Consider the following 8,560-nt stretch of genomic DNA (forward strand, 5'->3'; position numbering starts at 1 on the left):
TACATTGATACTTCTATAGTTTGTGAAGTTGCATTATCTTATTTTTGTTATTTTTAATGGAATTTTGTGTATAATTTATAAAAATAAAAAAGTATGCGGATTTACTTAAACAAAGAAAGTTTTTAGGGAGTAAGAACATTATATTAAATAAGGATTTATTGTGTGTCCTTTTAAGGAATGTAAGTTGTGTCATTTTAATTTTTTACTCTATGTACTTCCAGTAGTACATAGTTATAACATGAAAAATTATTTTTTTTTCACTTTTCATGTCAGCTGATGTGACTGAGGAAAAAGAGAAAAAAAAAACAATTTTTCATGTTATAACTATGTACTACTGGGAGTACATAGAGTAAAAAAAAAACTAAAACGACATAACTTACATTTTTTTAAAGCACAAATAATTTTCCCATTAAATAAAGAACATTGATGCAATTTCTTTAAAAAATGTGTTGATAACTTCAGGAAAAAGGTTGATGTAATTACTCTAGAGAATGTATTTTTAACATAAAAAAAATGAATGTATTAATTATATACTTCATAAGTCACTTTCGCGTAAGAAGAAAATTAAAGTTTGTTTCGATTGGTTTGAAGGTTTCACATTGGTTGAGGGAAATTACATATCCATTTGAAAGAGATGATTGTATAGATATGAAACAGAGAATTAGTTTTAACTTTTAACAAATAAGTAATGGTAAAAAATATTTTTTACTCAAAAGCTTAAATTATTGGGTGGATTATATTAATAGTTTCATATTTTTGTAATATGTTTAGAGTTCATTAGGCTTAAATGGGAAATGATGCTTCAAGTCCAGTTTATTTGTGCTAAGAAACTCTATAATATTTAATTATTTTTTATTAATAAAATCATAACGGTGAAATCAAACTCATTACTACTTAATCGTATTGGTTCTGATACTATATAAAAAAAATTATTTTAATTCAAAAAATTAAATTGTTTAATAAAATTATATTAATAATTTTATATTTATTTTACCATAATTAAGCGAAGATATGTAGATGAAAACGGTCAATGGGTCTTTTATTATGGTGCGGACATCATTAATTAGCTGAGCTATCTCTAAATGGAGTATTGCCTGGCAGTTGGCATGCGTGACAGTAATAACAAAGATCACAGGAATGATAAGCAGTGCGGAAAAATATGAACCTGAAAAAAGCTACTAATAAAGAATCCAAAGAATTTGTCTAAGCTTAGCTGTTTGCAAGACTTTTCACTGTTCCTCATGTACTCCATAGCCACATGTCTCGTGTTGCCCTTTAATCCTTTATCAAATACGAAACTTTTTTTTTTTTTTTTTATCTTATTCCTATTCTCTTTTAATTTCAAAATATATTGGTTTATACAAAAATATTGACCCAACTAGTAAAACAATTTTCTCCCTGATCATTTCTCTCAGTTGAAATCAATACTGATTCAAAAAAAATAAAAAAATAAATAAGAAAGTACTTTTATTTTCTGAACATGTAGTAAATGATAGTCAATGCTGAGAAGACGGAGACGTGTGGACAACCTTAGGATTCAAGTCTAAGAAGGATGCAGAATAATAAGTGGAAGGGTGAAGAAGGTGCAATGTCTAGTCGAAGAAAGGCAAGGAATTTGAAAGTTCTACCACTACTTGTTACCGAACCCAACTGGGGTCTCTGTAGTGTACAATAACACAACTGTGAATAATTAATTCAACTCAAAATCTTAAAATTTGTGAGGATATTTCTAATGATTTATATTATTTTATAAAAAAAAATGATTTGAATACAAAACAGAGGAAACATCAATCACCTCCACTATGGTGTATTGTGATAGCCTATCAAGCTAGCATTATTATTATTATTAAGGGTTTATGTTTCTCGTTTTCTTTCTTCCCCTCATATGAATCTCACATATTTTTATGTGTGTATGAGATAATTTTTTTTTTAATATATTGAGGAATTGAACACACAACTTATTACATAACTACCCACACACCTCACCACTAGACTAACCCTAACAATTTTATATGAGATAAATTTTATCTTCTATAACATGAGTAACGTTAAACCCTATTATTAATAGGTGCCCACATAATTGCCTTTGCTCCAAAACTTAAATAAATTAAATAATTGACTGCATTCTATCCCGTTGCCTTTGTTCTTGCTGATGTTGTTATTAGAAGAAAGAAGGGTATTTTCTTTAAAGCATCTAGAAATATACAGAATCGGTCACTAACTTTATTAACGATGCCATTAAAAAGAATTGATAAACAATTTATTAAAGAAATTGGGAATCTCTCTGAGTCTGCCTTTGAAAACGAAGTTAAAGACACCACCTTCAACGACACAGTTGTTGTTTGCTCTTTTATTTGGCTTTTTCCACAATTTGATTAAGAATTCAAGCCAAATAAAATACGTGTGCATGTGTTTTGTATTGTAGCCAAAACAAATGCCGACGCTTTGTTTAGCTGTTAAAGACAAAGACTTGAAACTAAAATGATAATTTCACAAATTAAAATTGAGTCTATCATATTAATTTGTATTACTTCCAGTAGTGATTGGGAAGTGTATTTTTAATTTAGCCAATGAAAAAATAGTAGGTAGAGATTAGCAAGTTGTAACTATTTCTGCTGATTATCTTCTTCCCTAGAAAAGCCCTAGCGTATCCTATATAGAAGGTTTATTGTGTAGCTTACGGTTTCCTCACCATCATTTAAGAATAAAATTCCACACGAAACTACATTGATGTAACAACAACATCATATTAAATATCACTAAATCCTTTGATTGAAGAAATCTGAATTCAAACCACTTATCGATTGGATCAATTTGGCAAGTTTTACTTCTCCTTGACACACAGATTTTTTTCCATGCAAATTGACTCATGTCCTAAACAAAGTTAATCTTAATGATTAATGTTAGTGCAACACATTTTAGATAATGTTATGTCTGTCTGTATGAGGAATACTTCAGACTAATGAGTAATACAGTCTACGAATAATAATAGTTAATGATGCGTGGAGGAGATTGTTCGTAATGTGGAATTTGAAGTTAAAATAAATAGTAAATATTACACGTCGGTTAAAAAGTGTTTATATGTTATTTGAGTTAGGCAAGCGTATTAGGTGAAGATTTAGAGACATTTGTGACTATGGGAAATAATTATTCCCTCTGACTCCCAATATATATTACGCGTCGGTTCAAAAGTTCTTATATATTATTTGACTAAGGCAAGCGTATTAGGTGAAGATTTAGAGAGATTTCTGACTTCTGACTATGGATAATGATTATTCCCTCTGATTTCCCTTTGTCTTATGATGACAAGGTATTTATTACAAAATATATACATTACACAACTTGCGTTTTACCTTCAAATTTTTCACTGTACCAGTACTACTAAAATCACGAACACGCGATTTAAAAAAAAAAATTGTGTTGGACACACACCGACATGTTTCGACACGCGATCAACGCTCTGACATGCTTTGACACATTTTTTGACACGCGATCAATTTTTTTCGACACGTAGTCAACGTTCTGACATGTATCCGACACTTTTTTTTTAAGATCTAATTTTTTTTATTAATTAAAAATGAAAAATATGAAAAATTACTTTTGCTTTATATTTATGTTATGGAATTTGAATATTTGATTGGTTATATGATTTATTGTGGATTATTTATGTATTAAATATAAATTATATTATATATATTAAAAATATTATTTAATATCAAAACGTGTCCTAACATGTCGAAATATAACATTTTTTAGAATTAATGTGTCGTCGGCGTGTTATATTATGTCGTGTGTCGTATCCTGTGTCAATGTCGGTGCATTATAGATAAAATCTATAAGAGAGCCATAAAAACCCACGATGAAGACGTAACAATTATATGTAACATACAAGTTCTGTAGACTTGGCTTAAAGCAACAGTGTCAGAATTAATTTTGAATTAATTGATTATGCTAGGAATAAAAAGTTAGAAAAAAATATATTTTCCCTCACAAATTAGTATCATTCAAATTGTGACTTTATATTTTTCATTAAAAAAAATATGAGATTGGAATTTACGGAATTCTAATTACACTCTCCATTTTTTAATGCATAGTAATATTTTGCACATACTCTTTGAAGAAGTTGCCCTCTTTACAATACCCTACGATTTATGGACAATTATTTCTTAACACCTCCACTCAATTGGTATATTCACTCATATTAGAATTTATAGCGTACTTTTGGTACCATTCTGTATTCGGGAAGAAAAACCCTACTCTGGTAGCGTAAAATATCGCACCATCTTACCTTTGTAAGGACGAATTGATGTGTACACAATATAATTTTCCTTTATTAACCCGCTAGTGTATTTTCCAAATTTGACAATTTTCCTATTTTTTATATATTATTAGCATATATTTTATAGCACATGATCAACAACGTTCGCATATTTTTATTGTTAAGAGCATATTATCATTGACTTTTTCTTTTCGCGTGGCACATGACCATTAACTTTAATTCAAACATTTTTTTATTTGGTTCGATTCTAAAAAATAAAATACAATTTTAATTTATTTTAATCTTGAAAGGAAACTTTGTAAAAGAATAAAAAACAGATATTGCATAATAATTTTATTCTCCTTTAATAAAATTATCCAAGAACAATTTTATTTATTTATTTAGACGCTACATTCAATAGTTCTAAATTTCAGACGTGTTGCCAAAGAAATAATAAATTATTGATGCCCATTTGAAATTATGTGATTTTTTTATTTTTATTTTTAAGTTTTCAGCAGTAATGGTTGTTGTTAACAAAAGAATTCAAGGAAGGGCTGCCGCTGACCATAAAAGAGATTCGTTGAGTTCGGTTGGTGGACATTTAAGGGCCCGAAAGAGACACCACGAAATACCTTGTTGATGCCATTACATACATCACCACAACTAAAAGTTTCTAATTTTACAAGACTTTTTATTTATTTTTTATTCGTGCTCTTTTTCTTTTTCTTTAAGCTCCTGTTCGAGATATCATTTTCTCAGCTTCTTTTAGTAGAAATTAAGCCAAATAAATTTTAATAAAAACTCTTATAGTAAAAAAATCTTTATAATGAAAAAAAAATTCTCAAGTTGAATTTTTTTTTTAAAGTTGTACCATCTTATTTTTAATTTAAGCTTTTAAGAAATTTTTAATCTAAAAAATTTATATATTCATCAAATCGCTTTTAACTTTTTTTTTAAGTTTTTTTTTTAACTTTAGCTTAAAAATAATTTTTTAGTTAAAAAAAAAACTGTCAACCAAGCTCTAAATCCATTCACAGCTTGAAAAGGTAGAAATATTTTAGGTTATTATGTCAATTAAAATATATATAAAAAAAATCTAATAAAGAAATTTCCTAATCTGCTACTTCCCGAATTGTTAAATAGTCAATAGTAATGTTAATGCTCTGTAGCATTTGGCAGGGAGGAAAAAGCGTGCATTTAAGTTCAAATGCTAATGCGCAATGCCCACTTTATATCATAATTTTTAAACTTGAAAAAGCTAAGGATGATTGAAACATCGTTTTGTGTGTTAATTAATATGATCATGTTATGTTAAAAAATTATAATCATATAAAAATAAATTAATAATGATAAAAGAAGAGAGGAAAAAAATATAAAAATAAATAATTACAAAATCATCATCGTTGATTCTTTTTTAGAATTTTTCCACACGACAATGTCATGTTTTAAGATCAATTTTCAAAATATTTTAAGGTGATTAAATGGAATCGAATATGATATAAGAATTTTTTTTATATTTACTGCATTTAAAAAAATATCATGAAATGAAATATATTTAAAATTAGTCTAAAATAATACATGAAATTAAAATATAATATTATTATCTTATTGAAATTTAACTCTAAGAGATAGAATTAAGTCATAATTTTGTTTTCTGCTATTCCCCCGTGAAACACGTTTTATATTTTGGGGATTAGGTACAAATTAATCAATTCGGTTGCATTTATGCATTTTTTCTATATATATTTTTTTTTTGTAATATCTTACCAAGCAAACAAGCATATTATGTGATTGTGGCATTTAATAAGCTTGACGCGACGAACACACGGTTAAGCCAATAAGCCTTCCACTATGTTGTGCACTTGTGCCACGTGAGGCACATACGGTAATTAAATTAACGGAAAATTATATTTATAAATTTTTTAATTACAAATTTTATTACCTATGTAGCACTGATACTGACACGGGACACGTGACACGATACGACACGACACTCTGACACAGTGTTGTTAAACATGGCCCGACCCGGCCGGGTCGACCCGGGTTCCGTTAACCCAGTTAGGTAACCGGTTTTGGGTCAGCTTTTGGACCGGACAAGTAATCAACCCCCAACGACCCGTATGATCCGCCGGGTTTTTACCGGGTCCTGTTGACCCTCCCGGGTTTTCTGAACCGGTCCGGGTCGGAGTAAAAAAAAAAAATTACAAAAATGAAAAATCACACAATAAGTGAAAAAAAATAAAATTGTTTACGAAATCAGTCCCTAAAGTTTACTAAATTCCTAAAGCCTAAAAGGCTAAACCGTGCGAAATCCCTAATCTTTTTCGTCGCCATTGCGTTGCTCTAGGTGGTCTTCTTCGTCGCCGTCGCGTCTCTCCCGGACTTCTTCGCCGCTGATGTTTGTCACTTCGAGCTAAGTTCGAGTCTCCCATGTCTCCCTCTTTCCCATTCTTTCAAGTATTAGGTTGGGTTATATGTTGCTACACCATCCAAACAAAAAAATCTTTACATATGCATACACTGATCAGGAAGAAGAGCTACTGTGTTCATTTTTCAAGATTTGGGATTTCTTATGAAATCTTTACATATGCATCCAGTGAGCAGGAAAAATTAAAGTTTCTCAAGTTGCACTCACATGTTGATTCTTCATATTTATATACATATATTTATATATATAAAATATATATCCGAGTCAACCGGTCCAACCAGTGACCCATCGGTCCGACCAGTGACCGAGTACTCCAACCGGGTTGATGCCTGGTCTAAGTTTAACAACACTGCTCTGACACGTTAATTCTAAAAAATGTTAGATTTTGACACGTTAGGACACGTTTTGAAATTAAATAATATTTTTAATTTATGTAGTGTATAATATATTTAATATTCAACAATTTAACAAAAAAATAAACTAAACTTATAATATTCATCAATTTTGCAAAGAAACATAAGATGTCCTAAATATTTATATTAAATTCAATAAAATGGTAATTGTAATCCAACGAATCTAATAGTTGGAACTAAACACTCAACACAATAAAACCTTTGAACTTTTTTTGAATTTCTATAACGCGTGTTGAAGTGTCGGGGAGTGTTAGAGTGTCGAAGAGTGTCGGGAAGTATCGGACACGACACGTCAAGATTTTTGAAGTGTCGGTGTTTCATAGAGATGACCGAACATATTTTAATCAAGAGTGTATGATTGGTCATACTTAGTGTAATTTGTAAAAAAAAATTGTAAACGATTCGTTCCCTATTAAATTCATTATTATTTTTATGTATTCTTATTTGATAATTAATTATTTGTTATTAAATTCATGTTTTTATTTATATCTAATTTATTTTAAAATTTGTTATTATTATCGTTTATTATGGATAATGACACTTTATGTTGTTTTATAGTACTTCTATTGTCTATAATTAAAAAATGGGTTTTATAGCTCTTTTGTCACTAAAAAAACTTATTTAGCAACATTATACGGATCCTGATTTTTATTTATTTTTTTAAAAATAAGTGGGATTTATTTTTATATGTCTGCTGCACCAAAAAAAAAAAAAAAAGTGCAATTACTGCAGAAAAAAGACACCCTAAAAAATAATACACAACTACGTGGAACTTTGACTATGAATTGGAACGTAAATTTAAAATCTTCTGTTTAATCTTGAATCTATGACTATTCTGTTCATCTATCATTTCGTCTGGTTGCATTTAATTTTAATGAACTATGCTGTAATATAATTATAATAACCTTTAATTTGAATTTATATATTCATTATATTTAATTTTAAAAATAATAATTTTCGGGGTATACTCTTATTTGATTTTTTATTTTAGTTTTGCTCATATATTAGTTTTAATTAGTATGTGGAATTAATAAATATTTATATTAACAGTAATAAATAGATTGTATAAATTTAATAAAATAAAATTAATAATATAAATGAGATATTATTCAATTTATATTTTACTTTATTTTTATTATTATATATTATATAAAATTATTTTCATGTTATTATTTTGTTAAGGATTAAAATACGCATGAAATAAGTGTGTTTGTCGATTAATGGTAACTGGATGGAAGCATCATTGGTTAAATAATCATAATTTAAGAATTGAATAAAAAAATTAAAATTCATTATATCAATTTACAAAAACGTCAAAGTTTAATGTGATTATGTATTGTTTTTCCTATTATAAACGATAAAAAAAATGAAAATAAAAAATAAATCTAATTCCATATCAGTAGTTGTAATAATTAATTATTAAATAATATATATAAATTAAGAAAATAAAGTTTCTAAAGT

The sequence above is a fragment of the Gastrolobium bilobum genome, unplaced genomic scaffold, assembly GCF_033153095.1.
Source record: "Gastrolobium bilobum isolate Gb01-03AN ecotype WA unplaced genomic scaffold, APGP_CSIRO_Gbil_v1 utg8265, whole genome shotgun sequence".
Classification (NCBI taxonomy): Eukaryota; Viridiplantae; Streptophyta; class Magnoliopsida; order Fabales; family Fabaceae; genus Gastrolobium; species Gastrolobium bilobum.